At 38.2% G+C, this 22,668-nt stretch overlaps 1 long non-coding RNA gene across 3 annotated transcripts; it reads right to left on the bottom strand.

Moving 5' to 3' along the window:
* Positions 1 to 1,697: 1,697 nt before the first annotated feature.
* LOC140331047 (uncharacterized) lies at positions 1,698 to 21,145 on the bottom strand. Of its 3 annotated transcripts, none has more exons than XR_011920852.1 (4): positions 21,047 to 21,145; positions 5,156 to 5,268; positions 2,930 to 3,056; positions 1,698 to 1,972 (listed from the first exon to the last, which is right to left on the bottom strand). It is a non-coding gene; the product is annotated as an uncharacterized lncRNA (long non-coding RNA). The 3 variants fall into 3 exon arrangements; XR_011920851.1 differs by lacking the exon at positions 21,047 to 21,145 and adding an exon at positions 18,818 to 18,949; XR_011920850.1 differs by lacking the exon at positions 21,047 to 21,145 and adding an exon at positions 8,781 to 8,938.
* Between the last annotated feature and the right edge of the window lie 1,523 nt (positions 21,146 to 22,668).

A 22,668-nucleotide genomic window follows, 5' to 3' on the forward strand; every position in this document is an offset into this window, starting at 1 on the left:
TTCTCAATGGCGCTGTCTTAAATCAGACCGCATTTGCTCTAGTGATCAGGGAAAACAACTGCTCCCTGACCTTGAGCCTGCAAGTCAAAGGTTACAGGCAAACAAAGTTTTACTGGTTGTCTTTTTTACATATGGATGTGAGCATAGCACTCTACTCTTTCATTGTGTTATTGTAACATTGTATTAGTGACATTTAAATTTATATGTTAAACAATTGCTTTTCTTATTAGACTTTTTTTTTCTTTTCTTAAATTTAAATACTTTTCAAATTGAGAAATACTTTTCAAATTGGAGTATATTGTGTTTACAACATCTGTATTACAAACGTTATATAGCGTGCTAAATGAATGATGTGTAAAGGACACCTAGCAGCAAATAAATATGCTGCAAAGGAGAAAGTTAAAAAAAAAAAATACCAACATTTTTGAAACTAAAACTGAATGTACCAATGTATTTTAAAGGGTGTTACTATGCCCTGCCCCCACTGCCTCTCATCTCTTGTTACATCAGAAAATATTCTATGCACAGTATATAGGATCTGCCGTACTCCTATATGTAAAAAGCATCTTCTGTGTGCACAATATAACACTCGTCCTTTATGAAATCTTGATAAAGGTACCAGTGGGTGAGTGTAGGAAAAAGCAGCTAATGAAATTCCGCAACTTTAGTTACCTCTCTTCCCATCCTGTTTAAGGAAAGGATAGCAGAACATTGATAAGGTCATCCCTGTTCTCTCCCTCCTCTGCACAATACTGTCAGTCTAAGACTGAACATGCTTACAAAAGTGCCAGAGTCCTAACTGCCAGTGAGCGCTGCTCCTACCTCCTATGAAGGTGAAAATGGCTGTACAGGGGATTTCCGGAAACTAAAATTAGGAGGGATTCAGGTACAAAGGCTAGTTGTTTAAAACAAAAAATAAATGCAATTTTTACTTAAAGTTTTAATCAATTATTATTTTTAAGTGCAACTGTATTCTCAATTTTAAGTGGTAGGAATTCAGTATAATTTAAATGCATATCCATGCATGTAATCAGCTCCAGTTTTCTCAAAATTCGCAGAAGTTCATTTTTGTTCCAATGCTCTGTTTTATGGTCCAAACACACAGATTTTTGTTGCCTAAGAAAATCATTTGCAATCATCATGAGAGAAAATACAGTGTGTACAGGTGTCCCCTAACTTCATTAAAGAGGTAATGAATTATCCGCTATGTTGGATTACTGATGATTATCCAATAGTCACTGCAATTGTTTTATGGGGGTAAAATACTGCAATGCTCCCCCTTCCCCAAGCAGTCTATCCATACCACCATCATTCCCAAAATGTCAACCACAATGATCTCAAAAGATTGTTTTGGGCAACATTACATGCAAGTGTGCATGGTAGGTTTTACTCGCGGTGGGAAAAAGCATTTCTGCATGGCCCAGACACCTTGCTGATCACTGAGCCGCCAGCACTGCAGCACAACTGACAGTGGGTAACCGCACTGCAACCTCACCATCTGTATGAGCAGAGGTAAAGTTTATTTGGACAGTGTAAAAACACCACACCTTTTTAGGGTGTTCTTAGAGAACAAAACTCTTGATGTAAACATCAGGAGTATGTCATTTCCAACCTTTTCATTTCATTTATTAAACGTTAGTTAACATTACCCACTATAGCAGGGGTGTAGTATGAATACCTTCAAAATGAAACTATAGTTTTGCAATTCAAATTGTGATCAGGCAGGATCTTTATTGCACACGCAATGTCCCTTCTGCAACAAAACATACTTACCTGCCTGTTCGCTCTTTTTAAATTTAGCATGAGCTTCTCAGTGTATGATTCCGGAATATGAAGAGTATACCGGCACCCACCCACCCAGGACTGAATGAAGTCCCACGTGCACACACAGGAGTTTTATCATAGTGGCCTGACCAATCAAGATGGGCGAAAATCAAGAACTCAGAAGAAGATCAGGTGAAGATGATGGTGCCTGTGATGGAACAAGGAGAGGTGAGTGTGATTAAAAAATTGTGAGAAGGCCCTTAAACATTAAAAAAAGCACTTTAAAGCACTTTCTGCTTTAAGGGCTACATACAGACTTTGAAATGTTATTCACATTCTGACTCAATACCTTACTAAAAATACTGCTTTATGATGAAGAAATATGTACATATCCTTATCCTTGTGGACTTCCCTGTCTTAAAGCATTCAGTTTATTCCAATGATACTGTCAAAAGCAAATTTTTATAAATGTTTCTCATACAGGAAATGGGTTTTCAATATTTGCATCTGCCTACAATATTATAGCTTTATGCAGACAGAAATAAAGAAATAAATAAAGATAGGAATAAACATATGTAATGTGAAGTCATTTAAACAGGTTTAGGTATTTTTCTATAAATGATTAGCAAATGTGAATACAAGAATTGCATTGCTAACATTGCTGATTCTGGCCCAGTCTATCTAGTTTGGCAAAAATGTTTCTAGCACATGAATTTCACTAGGTAGACCTCCATAGTATGTTTTGGCTGCACTTGACTGTCTTCAGATGGACAGAATGAAATATGTCACAACGATGAAAAAAACGGCAATCTTTAGGTTGTCAACAGCTCCTTCTTCTTTTCCATTTTTGTTGATGATTACTGTTTCAAAACTGTTTTGTCAAGGTCCCTCCAGTGTGCAGCTTGTTGAAAAAGCTGTCAGACTGGTTTAAACACATCTTTTTGGTGCTGATAAGCAAAAGTTCACAAATACAGAATGGAATAGATAAAAACTGACGCCTTCATGTGAGAGCCATTGTGTTCATCTAATAAAAGACAGTTACTAGAACCAGGGAAAGTGGGTGGGCTAGCAGAAGACATTATTTTTCTACTGTATATTCTTTTCTTTCTTTTGATAGTGAGCTGTTACTGGGATGCCTGCAGTACATTGTTTTATAGACACAGACCTGGAGATCTCTCAGCCACACCCGGAAAAAGGCAATGCATTTCCAGCAGAACTTCAGTTTGTTAACCCTGTCTCATTCTTCACAGGCTCACGTTCCAATCATTATTATCTAACGAGTTCTTTGGCCTCTGAAAAAAAAAAGTTTTTGAAGGATGTTTTAGTGAAATGTAAAAGCCCAAAGCTCATCTTCATCTGGAATTTAGAATCACCTGTTCAACTATGGAGACATTGAAGGATTGCTCAGGTGGGTGGGTTAAACAGACAGTTTCCTAGCATTTCACTACTAAGAAAATATGAAGAAATGGCCAGGCACTCCCATCACAGAAATGAATAAAGATGGCTGAAGTGTGTTTTTTTTTTGCAGGCGGTGCGCTTGTAGGGGGGTTTTCAGGCTACATGACATCTTATAGCTGTTGGGCTGCTCAGCCTTTTTCACAGATTCTAAAAATTTCCATGCAGTTTTATATTTGGGATTTTTTTCAGGATTTTTTTAACCATTTGGGAGGACCAATGATATGTTTTTTACTACATATTGTTTTTACTGCATACACCTTTTCATATCCTAATAAAAATACAGAGCTTGATGCTATATAAACTTGGGCATCGGGTTTTCAGTCATCCACCATCGACTTCCATATTAACAAAGCAGGACTACTGGTCCTGCAATATAGTGGTGATGTCAGGGCTTAACAAAGCTTGTTGAGGACTGGTCAGGTGAGAGGCAGAATAATGTAAGTAATAATTTTTTTATTTGGTACCCTAGGTAAAACTATGCATTTAACCCTTGCAATGCAGGGGGATCCCACTGCAAAGGGTTGCTTTGTATTTTACCTGGTGTTAGGCTTTAGATTTTTTTTACAGACTCCTTTAACATCTAACTAAACCGAGCTAAATATAGTTTAGGGCATGTTCATTCTAGCAGTATTTGATTATGGTGACTATTGTCAAACAGCATGCACCCAAGAGCAGTACAAGTTGTCAATACTAGGCTTTTTAGGCAATTGCAGATGTCTGTGCAGGCATTTCAAAGTCCCTGCAAAAGTCTAGCAAAGTGGTGCATTTTTTTATGAATTGCAACCACTTGAACAAGATGCTTGCATAAGCAGTGACAAGTGATTCCAATTTAAAATGCTCCTAGGTTCTGCATGTAACATTTCATGGTAGTGCTGACCCCACTAACCGCCAGCACAAAAAAGAAAAAGCGGTCCAATGTTAATCGTTTTTGCAAGCAATTTTGAGCAGTTCCTCTGCTCAAATCCACTTGCAAATACCGTGTGAACATGCTGTGTGTTCATTTTATTTAATAAAATACTGTTACCTTTTTTATTTTTTTGCATTCCAGTGCTGCGGACCACCTACTTCCTTTTTTACACTCTTTTCAGTGTCGGCTGCACATCATTGACTGCTCTGGTTCAGTTTCCTGATGACAACAGTGTACCATGCCTGCACAAAGTGTGTTGTGCCATGTGCAGTAATGACTAGTGATACTACAGTTGGATATTGTTTCTCTACAGCAGCACCACTAAAGTGTGAGAGGCATGTCAAAGTCCATCAGAGGGCGGGAATTCAGCACAGAAATATTCATCCTCCACCTAGTCCAGGAGCATTAGCTTGTCAGACGACATATTATGGTACAAACAAATGAGTCTGTAAATACAGGAAGCACAACAAAAGGCCCAGCGGTGCCATATGCATTTTATTATTCCATATCCTTTGACCTTATCAAAAATAAGGTCAGCATAAAAAATCATTAGTGTGCAGTGGTGACTAGTAACTAATTTAGCTGCCGAGTAACCCCAGTGTTACATTTGTCACTGTGTTGCAATTTCCTGGGCAGAAGGTCTACTTAACTTGTGTGAAATCACATTGTACATCACAAACTTTGTGTCATTTTACATAATAAAAGGATCAGCAAAGTAAATTGTGAGTTTTAAAATATTTAGTTCAGGTTAACACATTAGTTTCTTACAATATATAGCTTTGTTCACAAGCAATTCTCAATTGTGGTCACCCTCAATACTTGTCATCACCATATAAACTGAGCAGCTATCACTGGTCCATACAACCTGTGCAGCAGGTTAGATGAACTGTTTGATGCAAAACCAGTTGTGGCATGTGGGAGGAAGAATTATTCTCAGTCACTGTATGAATTCCCCTTGAGCTAAGTCTGTAATGAATAGTGAAGAAATGTAAAAACAGGATCAAATTCTCTATTTGTAATACTCACACTGTTGATGTGCTGCATTTCAGAAGGCGTTACCATAATGCATATTATATTGCTTGATGGGGCTGCAATACTTTTCATTCTCAATGGCACATCAACCGATCCTAAAAACACACCTGAATTGTAGCACAACATTATTAGTATTATTATTAAACTGTTTTTTAAAGCAACAACAAAATATGCAGCACTGTAATTAAATAGGTGTAGCAAATTACAGACAGATACATGGGGGGATAAGGAGAGAACCCTTCCCAAAAAAAGCAAAGTAATGTACTGCCATGCATCGCAGTGTGCTGTAATGAAAAATACACCTTTAATCATGTGGCTACTTTAAAACAGTAAATGCATGTATGACACACCACAATCGTATAAATCCAGGCCAATTCTTGCAACATCATATGCTCAGTGACTCTAAAAATCACACACACTTTTGTTCAATAATTTAAAGGATCATAAGTTTTCAATGACACCTACCTTTGTTTTCTTTTGAGACCTTGAATTGATAAAACACACATTTCCATAAACAAAATGTTATATATATATTGTGCACATGCTAAGGTTTTGGTTTCAGAACAATGTCATATGCCAATGCTCATTTATGCTACAATAAATACTTAGTAATAGTATTGATTTGTAGCCATAACATTGTCTTGTCTCAGTAGAACCAAGTTTTATTCTCAGTACCAAAATGTAGGTAATCTCTCTCTCTCTCTCTTAAACAACACATCTCTCTAATAATTAGTGCATGCATTTTGCATAGGCTGAATTACCATGGGCTGCAAATGGTGTTGCTTGGTTCTAACCCTTGGTAAGAGTCTCCTAAATGATGGGACTGAAAAGTGGTAAACAAAGTTGAACTATTCCGTTTACATGGGTACATTAAAGAGAAGTGCTGCCTGGCTTTACAAATGTTTGCAACGCTTGATAATGCACTCTTCTCAAAATCGTATGCACTGTACCTTTTGCACCAACTTTTTTTGTACTGACTTAATTTACATGGCAACTGACCAGTCTCTTCATATTTAGGCACTCTGGGTCTGATTTATTAAAGCTCTGCCCAAACACATCATAAAAGTACCTGGGTGATGCAGCAAACTTGGAATGGATTTCTTAAAAATCATTTGCTATTAGTTGGTAAATGCTTTCAATCCATTCCGGGATTGCTGGATCACCCAGGTTCTCCCATGATGGTCTATCTTCACCAGTCTTGGAAAGCTTGAATAAATCAGGCTATGGAGATAATACAATATCTTTATGACTGCATATCTAGTTTTTTGACTTCAGATGGGCTTTTCATATGTTCTTATTTTAGTAATTAATACCATGTATGTGTAGGGGTAACACTTCCATGTATTTATTCTTTAAAAAAAAATACAAGTTTCTTCCTAACAATGCCTTCATCTGCTTTTCTCTCAGGCCACCACCTTCTTCTTCTAAAGGCATCATCCAGGATCAGCCTCTACTTCTTGGCTTAGATGCTGGCTTAGGAATGAACAAAGCCCATGAGCTCAGCACTGGCCAAAAACTGATAACATCACTTTTAAAAGAAATAGTAAGAAGCAAAATACTGAGAATGCAAATGCATGTAAAAATGCCTATTTCTGAATGATACAAGTCTATAAACAGCTGAATTCTTTTTTTAAATGGGGTAAAGACTGGCAGAATAAAAGTTTTCAGTGTTTTATTAATTTATAAGACAAATAATTAAATATTTTTTAAATAAACCTTAAGCTTTTCAAGACAGCCTGGTTTTGGTGGAAATAAGCCAACTCTCACCTTGTAAGCCGCTGTAAAATTACAATAGCCACAGGGGGAGTGGAAATGAGGATATGTTTTCCTTCAGGCTGCAGTGGACAGAATACCTTCTTCTTAAACAGCTTTTTGAATGGTCCTTTCAGGCAACCTTGACAGGCTTTACAGTTGCTGAGCATTGTGACATGTCAGGAATTTATTCCTGCATATTTGTAAAACTAATGCTAAGTATACATTAAAACCCTCACTGATTCTACATGTTTTTTGGTGGTCAGCATATACACACAGGTAAAAAAAATCAATGTACGCATGTTTCTAACGCAATGTGTGTGTGTCTTTATTAACCTATGTAATATCAAGCACTTATTCATGCATGAAACATGTCCTGACCCAGGAAGCTTAACAAACGACTTTGTTCAGCAAACCGTTCACTTTAGCCCGTGTTGCAGTTAATGTAGACATCAAGATGTCAATGCTGGGTACCTCGCCTAGGAAGGAGGTGCCAGGAGATAGGGCAAAAGTAAAGACAAGTACCATCTTCTGATACTAAAACTTATGTTGGCCAGTTGTGTAGTTTTTATATCTGATTTGGCCAAATATGTGGTTGTTCTCATCTGAAACGGTTGGCACAATAGAAACGGTTATATTATCATATACTGAACACAAAGGCCCTTTGGCATCTAATACGTTCTGGCAAGAGAAACCAATTTATCTCTTACAGCATAGTATTCAAAGCCTATTAAACTTGGCAATTTAATTTAAGTAGGTGTACATCTAAAGTCATTATTTTGCAGGGGTACGGGATGGGTAAAATTGCTGTTTTTTTGTAATCTGAACTATTTATTAGGAACATTTCCCCCTCACTTCCTGTCCTGTAGACTCAACAGTAATTGTGAGGAGATCTTTCAATTGTGAGTGAAATGCCCTGATAGTTTGTTGTCAAAGTGTCCGCATTGGAAGACCCTCCTTTCCTTTTTGGTGGCAAAACTTTTGGATTAACCTGGTTACCTTGGTGACCGGCGGGACAATTATAGACAGCAAATCTCCCTAATGGGGAGTTGAGACAGAATAATAAAGGTCAGATAGCGATCCTGACTAATCACCACTCTATCTCAATCCCCCAAAAAGGTTATAGCTAACCAGAAAGTAATAGTAATTGCGGCTTGGAAAACACTGTCAGGTGTGGTTTATTGCATACGGTTTTCTTCTAATTTTACACAGCAAAATATTATTTATACCAACCTCTTTGATGAGTGGTCATACTCCCTGCAGTACATGGAATATGTCCTTTATTTTCAATTGTGTGTGACTCGGTTACAGGCAAAGTCCTGTCTGGCACTCCCATGCCATTGTTCCATGGAATGAGCAGTGAAACCCTTTAGCTGTTGATAACATCTTTGGGCAATGACAGCATGCACCTACTACCACACCTGCTGTTCTGTGTTTAAAATAAGCTAAAAGTATATAAAATATTTATAATGTTTTCAAATAAACTGTTATTGTTTCTATTAATGATGCAGAATACACAGCCATACCCTGAGCCTCTATTACTGAAATGCTAAAATATGGGAGCATCATTCAAGATGTTTGTGTCCAGTTATCTTCCAAGTCTGGTGTTATGTAATTAGAAGCCCAAAACTGGACATTTTTCTCTTAAGTAGAAGTAAAGTACAATTTAAACTCTCATTAATACCCCACAGCCAGTTGCAATGCTGTACATCAATCATTTAAAAAGCCGAGTCTACCTGGCACAGGAAGTATACCAACCTCAGCATCAGTGCTGTGCTTATGGCATGACCGGCTACGGCTGGGTATAATGTAAACTGGCTGAACGACATTTAGTTTGTTAATGATTTTAATGATATGATTTACATACCTTAAAAAAATTACATTTAATTTGTATGTGCTGGCACTAGGATAGCACCACATCGCCCCACCACAGCCAGTTTTTCCTGTGATGATCAGGCTGTAAAGCTGCCTTTCTGAACATAACATGTGAACCTCTTCCTTTACCATCACTATTGTTACAGGCCAGCTGAAGAAAAGTTAACTGACTGTTACTTTTGTACCAAACACATTATTTCCCTTTCTTGTCCTGACAGGAAGGGGGAGGGAGATATTCTCAGCTATAACTGCTGTTTCCAAACAGGAAAATAGAAAGCCAGCAGTGCACTGATTCACAGCACCGACTCCAACGTGTGCAAACTCTCTGCCTTCTTGCTGTCTTCCTGTATGGACCAATATCTTACCAAGTATACCCCTCTCACATTTCACCAAGAATGGTTCACATTCAACACATACCCTGACATCCCAGCAGATACAATTAATGATAATAAAGACCCTCTCATATACATCAAGAGTCTGTACAAAGCAAAAAACTGAATACAATATAATAATAATAATAATAATACCATAAATACATTATTTTTTATATGAAAAATATAAGAAAGCAAACCCTGTACTTGTAATTTTGGGACGGTAAATAAACTGGTATAGATTTTTATTCTTAGCCTATAAACGCCAGTCTAGGAAGTATCAGGCTCTACAAGGATATCCAAAGCATAATAAAAAAAAACATTTAAGGCCCTCAAATAACACATTTAAAACTATTTTTGGTTAACCAAGTATGAAACACTACAAATGAATATTTTTGACTACTTGCAGGCAAAAGGTAGCGTGCCATACAAGGTCTACTTCTGTGAAGTTCTCCAATTTTTAAGAAATGGTTATATGAAGAACAGATCTGAAGGAGTCAGTGGAGGGATGCCTTTTCCTTCAATGCTAATTAACATTATAATAACTAGATCAACACAGTTTGCCAAAAAGAATAAGGTAGTGCTTTTTTTTCTTTTGGAATATAATCAAGAACACTGTATTAACTGTTTATTTACATTTAATTTATTCTTATTAAGTTATATCATAGATTTAAAGGAAAGGTACTGTTCTGTTTGATGGAGAGGGGAGAATGGAGGGGTATACTTCTTGCCTTCCTTCACATGTATTGCGGTTTATCATTGTCGTTCGTTCATGGATCCGTCAGGAAACATCTATGAACGACGCTGGATTACCTCTGTGCACATAGTTGCTTAAGGCGAGCAAATCATCTGACATGTGTACATACCCTTAGATGATTATTCAGAAATAGTAGCAGGATCAGAGATGTGAGCATGAGATGGTATGGTATGCAATGGGACGATGATGTTTTTTCCAATATGGGAACTAGCTTCTATTTACAATTTTTATTCCAAGGAGTAGGTAAGTATTGATCTCACTTTTTGGTCTCCTCCTAATACTGCATTGAATGATGAGCCTAAATGTGTCAATCTATACCTTTTCCAGAATCCAATGTTCGGCTTCTTCAGGATCACAGTCTTATTAGAGTATTTAAGAAACAACGGGCCTGATTTGCTAAAGTTTTCCAAGGCTGGAGAGGATACACTCTTATCACTGAAGCTGGGTGATCCAGCAAACTTGGAATGGATTTCTTCAAAGTAATTTGCTATTTGCTAGCAAATGTTTTCAATCCTGGCCCAAAACCATTCCAGGTTTACTGGACTACCCAGCTACACTGATGAAAATGTATCTCCAGCCTTGGAGAGCTTTAACCCCCCCAGCGGTAATCCCGAGTGTGACTCAAGGTGGATTTTCCATGCAAAAAGCGGTAATCACGAGTCACACTCGAAGTCGTTTTAAACACTTACCTTGTTTCGTCAGCATCCCCCGGGGTCCTGCTTGTCCCCGCAAGTCCTGGGAACATGTCCTGCTCCTCTGATCCCCAGCCGCGAAGTGCAGAGACACCGGTGACGTCGGTACATGTGTTGGTGCAGGCGGGAGGATCGGCGGGAAATTCAAATAATTTTGTATTGGCGTCAAAACAAAATAGCTGTATTGAGTCCAATACAAATATATATTATATATACAAGCTACTGTACAATTATATTGCATGTTTACCTTTTTTTTAACAGTTCTTTGTTTTTTTATTCAAAGTTTATTGTTAACTGTATTAAATTTATTTTATATTGGACATATTTTGGTGAGTTATGCCTAAGAATTATAGCCTACAATGTAAAATAAATTTATTGTAACGCTTTTTGCATGGAAATTTGGACAGATTTAGAACGCTAGGGGGGTTAATAAATCAGGCCAATGTGTTGAGTAAATACTAAATATGTCAAAACTCAAAACTATGGTACTCCTTTTGACAGGCAACTCCATAAATGCCTTTTTAAACTCATTTAGAGTTTTTTTTTTTTTTTTGTTTCCTAAAAGCTGACTCCAGCCAATAGGCTAAAAAAATAGTTGAAACACATATATGGTAACTATTTATGTTCAAACATAAAGAAATTGGGAATGATCTGTAAAAATATTTGGCAATTATTTACCCGGGAAACATAATTAAAGTAATAAATGTGTATGTTTTATTGGATAATTTTATACAAATTAGAAAAAATATTTGTACATACCCAATGCTGTAAATCGGGTGTACACTTTCCATATAAATGCTGATCCTAAAATTAAGCATGTTCAGTTCATATGAAAAACGGATCCATCTGCTCTCTAAAAAAAACTGAAAAATGAAATGAAACTACATTAAAGTAGGCAGAGGACAGAATACACAAATATACCTAAAGTTTATAGCACAAGCAATTAAAACAAAATCTGAATAAAGATATTAGCAACAGCTGGATGATTTCTGCACTCCTCAAAGATAGGCCTGTGTGGATCTTAATAATACATATCTGTACTGCATGGTGCACAGCTGTCAAAGTCCATCTCTAAATGTCGATTGACAGCTTCTACTAACACACAGCTGTGATGCGTGACTTCAGCTCCTATATTATGTCATTGTTCTTGCACAGGGATGGCTAAAACTGCATACAAAAGTATTAGTACTAGCAGTGTTAGTAGCTTCAGTTTGAATTTTACTACATATAGATGGCTTAATTATTGCAAGGGTTTATTAAAGGTAAAGTCTTATGAGTACAACTTAGTGCATACCTGAAATAAACATTTATAACTGGTTTTACACATTGGCAGACATAGTCATCAGTAGGCCCCAGTGCAGAATTGGCTTGGGGCCCCTGTTGACAGATGAGGGTCTGGGGCCCTCTTTGCATCTATGTCCATCCCTGGTTATACATTTCAAGTGATCCGGGACACCACAGGTCTTTGACCTCCAGTGCAGTAAAAATACATCCCGGTCTAAAACACAAACCTTCCCTGCTAACTGGATAGTTCAGAAGCAACATAATGATAAGCCATCACTCTGCACTATCCTCTTGTATAAATGTTACTTGTCACTGTCTCTACCTTGTAGCAAAATAATCTGAATGGTGCTTTACATGGAATGCTATAGGAGATAACAACAAAATAAGTACATCTAAACCACATACACCTTTTCACACTATCTGGAAATTCTGGCCTATGTAGATGGGCTTTTGTTTAAGACTGAACTTCTTCTTTCCCCTGCAAGTCAATGTGAATAAACCATGAAGCAGGTAATGCAGCTTAGAGGGGGGTTAAATACAGAACCTGCCAATGAAAGACAAAAGATTGCATAAGCTCTCCAAACGAATCTCAAATGCAAGGCAAATGCACCTAAAAGCAAGCTGCATTTGTCCATTAACATAAGCTCAAAGCCTGTCGACACATGTTGCACAAGAAACTAATCTCAAGGCAAACTTGGAAACATCAAATAAATGTAACAATATAAAGAAAGATAAATGTTTATTTTTTATTATATGACATTACTTTCTTCATTTTTATTTCTCCATCACTACAATTTACTTTAATACACAGCACTTTAAATTCTTTAGAAGACTTTTTCTATGGATAGAAACCTAGCCAAATGGGCACCCCCAATGCATGCTCCTTACAACATGCGAGCAAACATGCATGTCTATCTTTAAAGCTGAATCCATTTACAAGGTTTGACCTACCATTTTCTGGCTATGATTGCCGTCTACCAACCTCGGCCTGGACCTAGATTCTATTTCTTAACTCTATATCTTGCTTCCTAAACGTTAATGACTATTGGGGCTTGTAACCTGAGCCCATCTGTATTTAACACCCATGCATTCTCAATATATCACTGGCTGTATCCTCTCCTCTTAGATTGTAAGCTCTTTCAGGAATCTCCACTCCTTCTGTGTGATTGTTTGTCTCTGTCTATTGCAACCCCTAGTTAATGTACAGCACTGCATAATATGTTGGTGCTATATAAATACAGCATTAATTTATTGATAATAATCACTGCTTATCTGACACTGGTTCTACCCCGTTTCAGTCACCAGTTTCTGCACCTAAACATTTGTGCTCTTCCATTACCCTTACAGACCCTGTCTTAGCTTCCAGGGGTGTGCAAGAGGCCATCCTCATCATCTTGGCCTCGTCATACAGATACAAGGCAACTAGACACCTCATACATACTTGAAAAGTAACTTTAAATGGATCAATTTTCAGACAATTTTAGTATCTTATTTTCTGAGCTGTCTGAATAAAAAATCAGACATGAGCATATCATCTGCATCAGTAATGCATATTGGTGCACAACACAGCTCAGGTAAAAGGTCATTTTTTTCTGATTTGCACTGACTGGCCCTCTTAGAATTCATCACAAGCCCTGAGATCAGAATGGGGCCATGAAGTTTATTGGCAGTCTCTATCTTCACCTAGTTTATTCACGAAGTAGACTGCCAAGGATGGCCATGGAAAATAACTATCTGATGGACATATAAAGGTGAATAGAAGGACATTATGTTTGATTGCTTGATGCATACGGTACAATGTTCTCTTTAAGACTGCTGTTTTATATTTTAATTATTTGCCACTAACAATCCTCCTTTCTGACAGTCATCCACAGCTGTTTCTAGAAATCTGTTCATCTCTAAGCAGATGTTAGCTCATGTCTATACAATAATTGTTGGAGCTCTATAAATTTGTTTTAAAACCAATATATAAAAAATGAGTATTTCTGTATCTTCTGAACTGTGATGAATGGTGTTTATCTAGTAGATCTAGATTATAGTACTGCTCCGACTGGTTTTCCTCGTTTCAGATTACAAATTAAGCTATGTCAAATGTCTTTTATACGTTGTCTTGTCAGGTGGCATTCAAGATTATTTTTAGCAACTGTTATAAATCTTCAATGTGTGCTACTAAACCTTAGGGCCAAGCCCCATTGGCCTTCTCCTATGGCAGTGCTCCCAAGCATCAGAAACACTGCAAATTCTCCCTTGCCAGACAAGGAGCAACAAAAGAGTTTGGCTAGCAAGGAAGCATTATGAGTGCTCTCTGGATTCTGTCACTGGCAGCAACTTGTTTGTGTGACATTGCCCTTAATCTGCCAATCTCACCCTGCAAACCTGCCAATCAGATCTATTTTACAATGTGATTATCTTAAGTAACTAGGTGATGAGATAAATTACTACAATAATAAACTACAATGTACATCTGATGGAAGGAATAATCATTCAATGTGCTGGGATATAGTGTCCATATGGACATAACAGATTAGCAGATTCATAACTAAAATAACAGCAAAAATAGTTTACTAATGCATGCAATGTTGTGAACATTTTTTTTATTCAAAGTAATATAAATACAATATGTCTACAGTATGATACATTATGTAACTCTATTGTTTGGCCACAGGGAAGACACAAAGTAAAATAAAGCTTGCACCAAAAGATAGCTTGTTCCATAAACTTAAATGTAGGAAGACGATATATTAAATGGGGTTAATGAGATTTTTTGATGAGCAGGGCCAGTGGGGTGATGAGCAAACTGCAGTGTGTACAAATGACAAATGGTATCAAATCTGGAAGACAACCTGCAATAGATTCCTTTTGCAAAATTTATATTGGGGTATTCCAAACAGAAATATTACCCCCCACATGACGAAGTTATAACAACCATTATTTTTCAGCAATAAAATCCACTGAGAGCTGAAGACTTGCATTGACATGGCTCAAAAGATCATAATGGCAAAGAAGACAATATATTATAAGCTCACTGAGTGATATAAAGTATTGAATAGAGCTAAATGAATTTATCTATCTTCATTCATCTGAACCTAATATGTCACCGCCTCATAATCATACCACAATTGCACTGTAACAGTACAATATACTGTATCATGCCTGTAAAGCAAATTTTGTAAAAAGTCAAAAGAACATAACATACTGTAAACGAAAATTTCATCAAAAGTGAACTGAATATCATATCACCCAGGGAGAACAGAGACTACAATAGCACATCATATGCCCAGCAAGAATAAATACCATTACCTTGTAAATCATGGACTGCTAAGTACATTTTAAACACACAGCAAAATGCTGCAAAAAGCAATTTATATTACCAAACAATTTTTCCAGCCTCCATTCTAGTGTAACATCTCCCAATATAAAACAATCTTAGCCCTTGTTTTGTGAGGTCCCATTATATTTAGCCACCAACAACCCCATGGGAAAAAGCCCTCAAATCCATTAGGAAAAATTAGAACCCCCACCAATCATGGCCCCAGCCACACCGGTGTAGAATTCCTCATAACAGGGTATTTCATCATAAATTATATTATCAGTTGAAGTAGTTAACAATTATCATGTCAGTTTTCATATTAGGTCTATGATGCCCTAATTTGGCTATATACTGGCCTGTGGATTGCATTGTGGTTTGCTGCAGTGTATTCTGTTGAATGCAGCAACTATATGAAGAATTCCAGCCTATTTAATAATATTTTCAGATTCCAATCACAGAGCTGTTTTGTGCCCTCTTTCTGTATGGTAAAGTTCACTCCAACCATCATCATCAGGAGATAATTTAAAAAAATATATGACAAGAAATAAAGTCAACTTGTTTTCCAAACTGGCCAAAAGGGATCTGATCCCCGATCAAATTAAACAATGACTTTGATTGTGTATTTTTGGCAACAACTTATTTTTTGTTACCATTTGCTTTTTGCCAGAATTTATTTGGCTTGCTTGTCTTAGAACATGTAAGTAGCAGATGCATCATGTAATAAACACACATGTCCTATGATTCAGATAAACTGTCTAAAGGTTACAGTGTTTTTACCGGTCACTGCAAAGATAAGGTAGATACAAATTGATTTCAAATATTATGTAGTTGGTGATGCAAAACTCTGCAAACTGCATGGAATCAATGAATTGCACCATAACTTATCAGGCAAAAGGATGCTCCTCTTCTATATATTACTATTTTTTTTTTATCTAAACCTGTAAAGTTATGACACGCCAAAAAGAAACTTGGCCATGCATGGTTTACAGTTTTTTGAGGGCGAATATACATAAAAATTATATTTATTTATTTGGTTGCTGCTGCTAACGTAGAGCTTCTGACAATTTCTTAAATATCTCAGGGCCTCTGTTAGATTTGTCTGCCTTTGTGGCCATTATTTAGTGAGGCACTCCCACTCTCTTTTTTGGATGATTTATTTTATGGTAAAGAATGCAGGAGGAACAGGAGCATGCAATAGGGTATAAATATCCTCAGATAGCCAGGGACAGATCTGGGAAATCCTGATGTTGGGGTATCTAAAACAAACACACACATATACATTTCAATTCTATGTGTACTGACCATTTGATTAAATTAGATTTTTGTCTGTCTTTGGGGATAAGTTCAGAAAGGTATTTTTTGACAGCAGAACTGCTGTGGTTCACTGTTGGCAACCAGTCCTCAACTGCCCAAAAGCCCTGATTTTTGCCTGTGGTGTGGTTATTAAGATATTTTATGAAGCATCTGAAAACGGTTTGCCACTGAACTGCTTCTTAGACTTTAATTAGATCACGTTTAAAAAGTTTACAAGTAGTTTTAAATGGTTAAAAATGTCCCCAGTGGTTTAGAGAACAACAGCAGGACAGCATGCATGATGCATTGGGAGCAATGCAAGAAAAATGCTAAAAACAATTTATAGTTGTCAACCACATACAGAAACCACTTGCACACCTCTACAAAATGGTTGGAACCTAACCAAAGTGGACAAAGGAAGGATGACTGGTAAACCAATGACAGGGCCATGGGATCCAAGGATTTACTGATGCAAGGGGGGGGGGGGGGGGCTACTAGCTTGTCTAGTCCCATGCCATAGAAATGCTACTGCAGCACAAACTGCTGTAAAACCTAATGCTGGTCATTAAAGAAATGTGACAGATTACACAGTGCATGGTGGCTTGCTTTTGCTTTGCATGGAGCCGTGGAGACCAGAACAGAGCATGCTTACGCAGACCTACAATGGGCACATGAGAACTGGACTGCGGAGCAAAACATGAAGGTGGTCTGGCTAATCATATTTGACCAGGTGCATGAATGTCATTTAAAGGGGAAGAGATGGCAGCAGAAAGCACTATAAGATGAAAGTAGGCTGGCAGAGTGTGGCTTTAGGGGTCGTGGTGACAGACACCACAGGACACCTTGAAAGGTCTTATGGAGTCTGTGCCTTGACATATCAGAGCTGTTTTGGCAGCACAAGGGGGACCCACACAATATCAGAAAGGTGGTTTGTTGTGGCTGATCAGTGTATATGCTGATCATAGCAACACATTGAATCATTTAAAACTAATATGTATATTTCAAATTGCAAATAGTTACTTTATCTTTAAAACATTTGTTACACCTCTGGCTATAAAAAGTGACCATGCAGTTATCATAGGGTACAGTTTAATTTGTTTAACCCTTGACCCAAATGTGGCTGAACTGCAGCAAATCCAGGTGAGCCAGTTTGAGATAAGCATTGCAAGGTTGTGTTTTTTAAAGCAAACTACTGCACACTCCGGTTTTACAAAGCCCAGTTACTGTTTGACCTCTCATTGTAGGATGCAGCTTAGGATCTGCGACCTGATGCTGCTAAAGACCAAACAAGTGAAAGAAACAAACAACATTGAGTTGCTGTTATTGACAGAAACAAAACTAATTTTTATTGAGAAAACATAACAGGTAATTCACATTATTGGCATCTGTGGATAACTCAGTAAGACTCCTTCACTCTATTCCATGGTAGTTAAAGATGTTTTATTGCAATGAATATTAATGCACCAACTAGTGCAGTGCCAATGATTTTAAATAGCACTTGTGTGCGTTGTAGTGCACCACGACACACAGATGTTAACTATCCCTGAGTTGTGGTGTGTTGCAGTAAAACAAAAGTGCTACTTTAGACATATGCAGTGCAGTGCATTGACCTGTGTGAGAATGTCCATATTTTTTTTACCTGTTGATGTGCCTTATAAAGGCTTTTGATATAGATAGTAGTGCACGCTTATACATGACAACCAACCTGCCCTAAGCAATAGGGTACCAATAGGTGTAGAGGCAGCGTTAAAGTAATCTTTTCTATAGGGAATTACAAGGGCTACTGTTGTGGACTTCCTTCTGAAAATGCTAAATGCCTGGCTAATTTGCAGGTCCACTGGCTTTACCAGTATTTGAGACCGATTTAAACTTAGCCTGCATATTGGGGGTGTCAGAGTTTAGGATGTTCCTGAGCTTCACGCTTGTGTTAGCCAGGGAACTAGCAAGAGGCCAGCAATACCATCCTCCATATTTCTCTCCTCTGCTGCAAGAGAAGAGGCTGCATTCTTTATCACATATAGACACAACTAGCTGTACAAGGCCACAGACTCTAATCATAAGACAGAGCAGGATGTTGCTTACACAACACTTGTGGGAAATCTACAGAAGGATGTTCTGGCTGACTGATGGTAAATATATTTACAATGGTTTGCATTCAGAACCCATATGTTGTATAGTTCTGGAAAAAGAACTTTATACCGTCAGTATTTATCATGGGGATTTACTCAATCCCCCGGGGCAAAGCTTAGCGTTGAAAGGGTTACCGGCGATGACTATCCCTAACAATCTGGAGCACAATGCTCTGTCAGTATGTGAGCTCACCTAGGAAGGTTACTGCATCACTGCTTCCAAGCCAAACTTTGTAACTTTGGCAACCACATTTTCCCTCTCTAGGACGACAGAAACATCCTTTAAGGTCCCCTGGTTACCATCAGGCGGCTGGTTAGTGAACATCAACACAGGAATGCCTGTCCTGCTCTATAACAGGAAGGCAGAGCAGCCTGTATCTGCAGGAGGGGCAGAGTCTAGTTACATTCCATCCTGACCCAGTTTTACATCCATTCCTCCCTCCCCTCACCTCCAAGGAGACAGGCAGAGCACCACTTTTAATTCCTCCACACCCCACAGGAAGGAGGAGGGAGAGAGGGGAGAGCTAAGGGCAAGAAAAAAAAGAAAGCTAATGTCTGCAAGGGTGTAATGAGGCATGTGTTCTGTCTGTATGATAAAGCAACAGGCTGGCGCAGAGCTGCGGCAACAAGTGCTGGCATAGAGATCCATGTAACTTCATGGCCAACCAGCGTTCAAATCCAAGACGAACCCTTGTGTTAGGGCTAAGCTAAATAGACGATTTTAATCTCTTGATACTAAGAGATTTAACCATTTGCTGGCAGTCATTAGGCTAGAGTGCTATAAAAAAACTCTTCGTGACTAATCGGTAAAGAATGGAGTAAATGGCCCCCTATGGAGTAAACTATACAAGTAACAATCCCATGCAATTATTGCTTTGAGATGCTACTTCCTAATCGTCCATGTGTTTCAATGGCAGTAATTGACTCTCCATCAGCAATGTCACATTACTGGTCCTATAGACCAATGGGAATTATGGGGTGCAGTGTGGACCAGTCATATAACACTACCAGAAGTGTCAGATGCAGGTTTTTAAACCTTCATAGCTTTGGAAGAGAACAAAGATTGCTAGAGGAACAAGTAAAAGTAGCTACACATTTTTCAGTTTGACTCTTTATATATTAAATAATGCTGATCAATAATTGAAAATCATTTGCACAATATAAACATTCAATTTAGCATTGATTCTGTATAGTCAATTGAAATGTAAATTGATGACTCATTTTCAATTGATTTCTCAGTCATTAAATATAAGCATGTATGAGTATGTACACACGTGTGATGATTCTCGCCTGAGATGAAGTTGGGTGAGAATCTGACATCTGTACATTGGTTACCTGACATCATTCATGCATCCATCATGACAGATCCATGAACAACTGACAGTGAACGACCTCTGTACAGGTCAATAGAGAAGAGCACAGTGGGGTGCAGCTCGCTCGTTCTTCCCCCTCCCTTCTCCATAGAACAGAACTATGCTGTGTGTACAGCTCTCATTCATTCATCTGTCAATCTTTTGTCCCTTGAAACGATCATGAAAGATTGGCCATTGAATGTGTGCACACTCCAACAAAAGTTATCATTAAACAGTATTTATATAGCGCCAACATATTACGCAGCATTGTACAATAAATTAATCAGTCTCAATAACCCGTAAGGTACTTGCACCGCCGATATATTGATCATTTAAATTTAGAAATAGAGTTGATTTGTGGTTGTTTTAATGAAGCAATCGATCAGCCTGCTCAATTATACTGGAAAATCGACCCATCTATGGCTAATAAGTGTTGTGTTTTCGGGGGAGAATAAAATCACCCGTGTAGGTTAACCTGTAGATCTGCCTACAGAAGGTAGGAGCCCCATCCTTGTACAGGATCACACGTAAGCTTTTCTGTGCAGCAAGCATCCTAGGGGGAAATTTGGCGATCCCCTGCTAGCTTGTAATGTATTGGTGCCCCATCACTGCTGGAGCCAGGGTACCATTTTGTCGAGTGAGCACATAGCATGGATTACAGAGCAACCCCCTCCCCCTTGTTACTCTGTCACATGAGATGAACACCTGTTTTCCCTGTCTCAGAGAAGGCTGATGAATGGCTGCACATTGCACAGGGTCTGCTTCCATTCTTCCTCCCCCAGCCTGCATCTCTCTGCTAGGTGTACACGTTGCAGGTTTGGGGGAGGGCAGACACCAGGGCACATACACATGAAGTAGTGTGGAAACTACAAGCAGGCCACACCTTGCTCCCTCCTGCTGACGCTCAAGGGTGATTCCTGTGTTCACTGCATCATGGAAGAGATGATAAATTAGTCAATGTGTTACAGGATGATGAGTAGAAACAAGGCAGCAAGATTCGAGATAAGATAAAGACCAAGTCAAGATGAAAGTACCATTATAAACCTATGCATTCATATCTAGGTGCATACCAATGCATTATACTGGAGGGTAGCTTCCTGGTGTCCCCATACTGAGCAGAGCTTCTGCAAAATTCTCTGACCACATGTCATGCAAACTCAGCACAGAAAACTTTATCACACGGTAGATGAGAGGCCCCCTAGAGGACGACATGCGCACTGCAGCTCACCCTCCAGGGAAGTACTGATTGCAGGAACCTAAAACAAATCCAAACATATTGCATCATATTAATTTCATTCAGCTGATTTACAAAAAAACAGAAAAGGAAAGTAGTTGCCCTATCAGATGCCATCCATTCTTTAAAAGATTACATTGAATTGGTTATTATGGAAGGTGAGCAGAAAGAAAGGAAAAAGGGCTAAAACTCCTAAACTCATAGATTGGAAGCTTTTTAGGGCAGGGTCCTCTCCTCCTCCTGATTCACTGTCTGTATCTGTCGGTCATTTTCAACCCCTATTTAATATACAGCGCTGCGTAATATGTTGGCGCTATATAAATGCTGTTTATTATTATTAGTATTATTATTATTAATAATAATAATAATAATAATATTAATAACAAAAATAAACTCCATTTTGATAGGTTACCTTAGTTTCAAGCCAACCTTAATAAATAAAATATTTACAATTTAATAAAAATAAGTAAATATGATTTAAATTGCATGCACAAAAAGGCCCCTTTTTGCCTAATATTTCATCAAATAGTAAATATTATGGAATGTGCTCAACATTGTTATGGCTTTGATAAACACATAAATAAATAAATAAAAACAGTTTTATTAAACAGGACTAGTTCAATACAAAATGATACCTTGTAGACAGGCTCTTTATATCTCTTAGGCACTCCTGTAGAGAATGTCCTCGTTTTGCTACCATCCACCTTACTGATCTTCTTGCCCACCTTGAGGTGCTCCTGTCCATTTCTATCATGTTAAAGTAATAAAATATCCAGCAGAGACTCCAAAGTGGACAAGAGAGCCAGTCAGAGCTTGCTAAGGTTAGATGCTTAGAAGAGGCGTTAAAGTGGAAATACAGTACAGGCAATGTCCGTTCTGCAGTAAAACATACTTTTATGCCTGATCACTGTGTCAGCATGCACGGCTCAATGTAGGGTGGCAGGAATCTGCTAAGCAGGAGTTATTATTTTGCAAGATAGTCAAAGACCCAGCTTCAGGAAGAACTGGTGATGGTGGTGGGACCCACACCTGAGCGAGGATAGGGGAGTACAATCAGGCAGGTAATTTTATTATGCAGGCAGGTATTTTATTGCAGCAGGGACAGGCAATGATCTCTCTTCCCCACAGCGAAGCTACATCCTTTATCACTATGATCCAAGCTCATCCCCTCAGTGGTTCAATCTTCAGACCCCAGTCTAGCCAGGCCCTGCCCTGACTCCCTTAGCTTCTTCAGTAGTCAATGGCAATCCCCGCTAAGCTCAGTTCTTTAAATATTTCTCTTGCCCTAGAAACCCAACCAAAAAGGTGCCAAACATTACCATTACCATTTCCACCATTACCATTGTATTGCCAATGTGGGTGTAAAATGGAGAAAACGAAGTAAAATAAAGATGGAATGGAAAGAAAGGGCCAAATTAGAAGAAAATGATTTGATTTCTGTGGATGCTGGATATACTA

Source organism: Pyxicephalus adspersus, chromosome 5 (assembly GCF_032062135.1).
Source record: "Pyxicephalus adspersus chromosome 5, UCB_Pads_2.0, whole genome shotgun sequence".
Taxonomy (NCBI): Eukaryota; Metazoa; Chordata; class Amphibia; order Anura; family Pyxicephalidae; genus Pyxicephalus; species Pyxicephalus adspersus.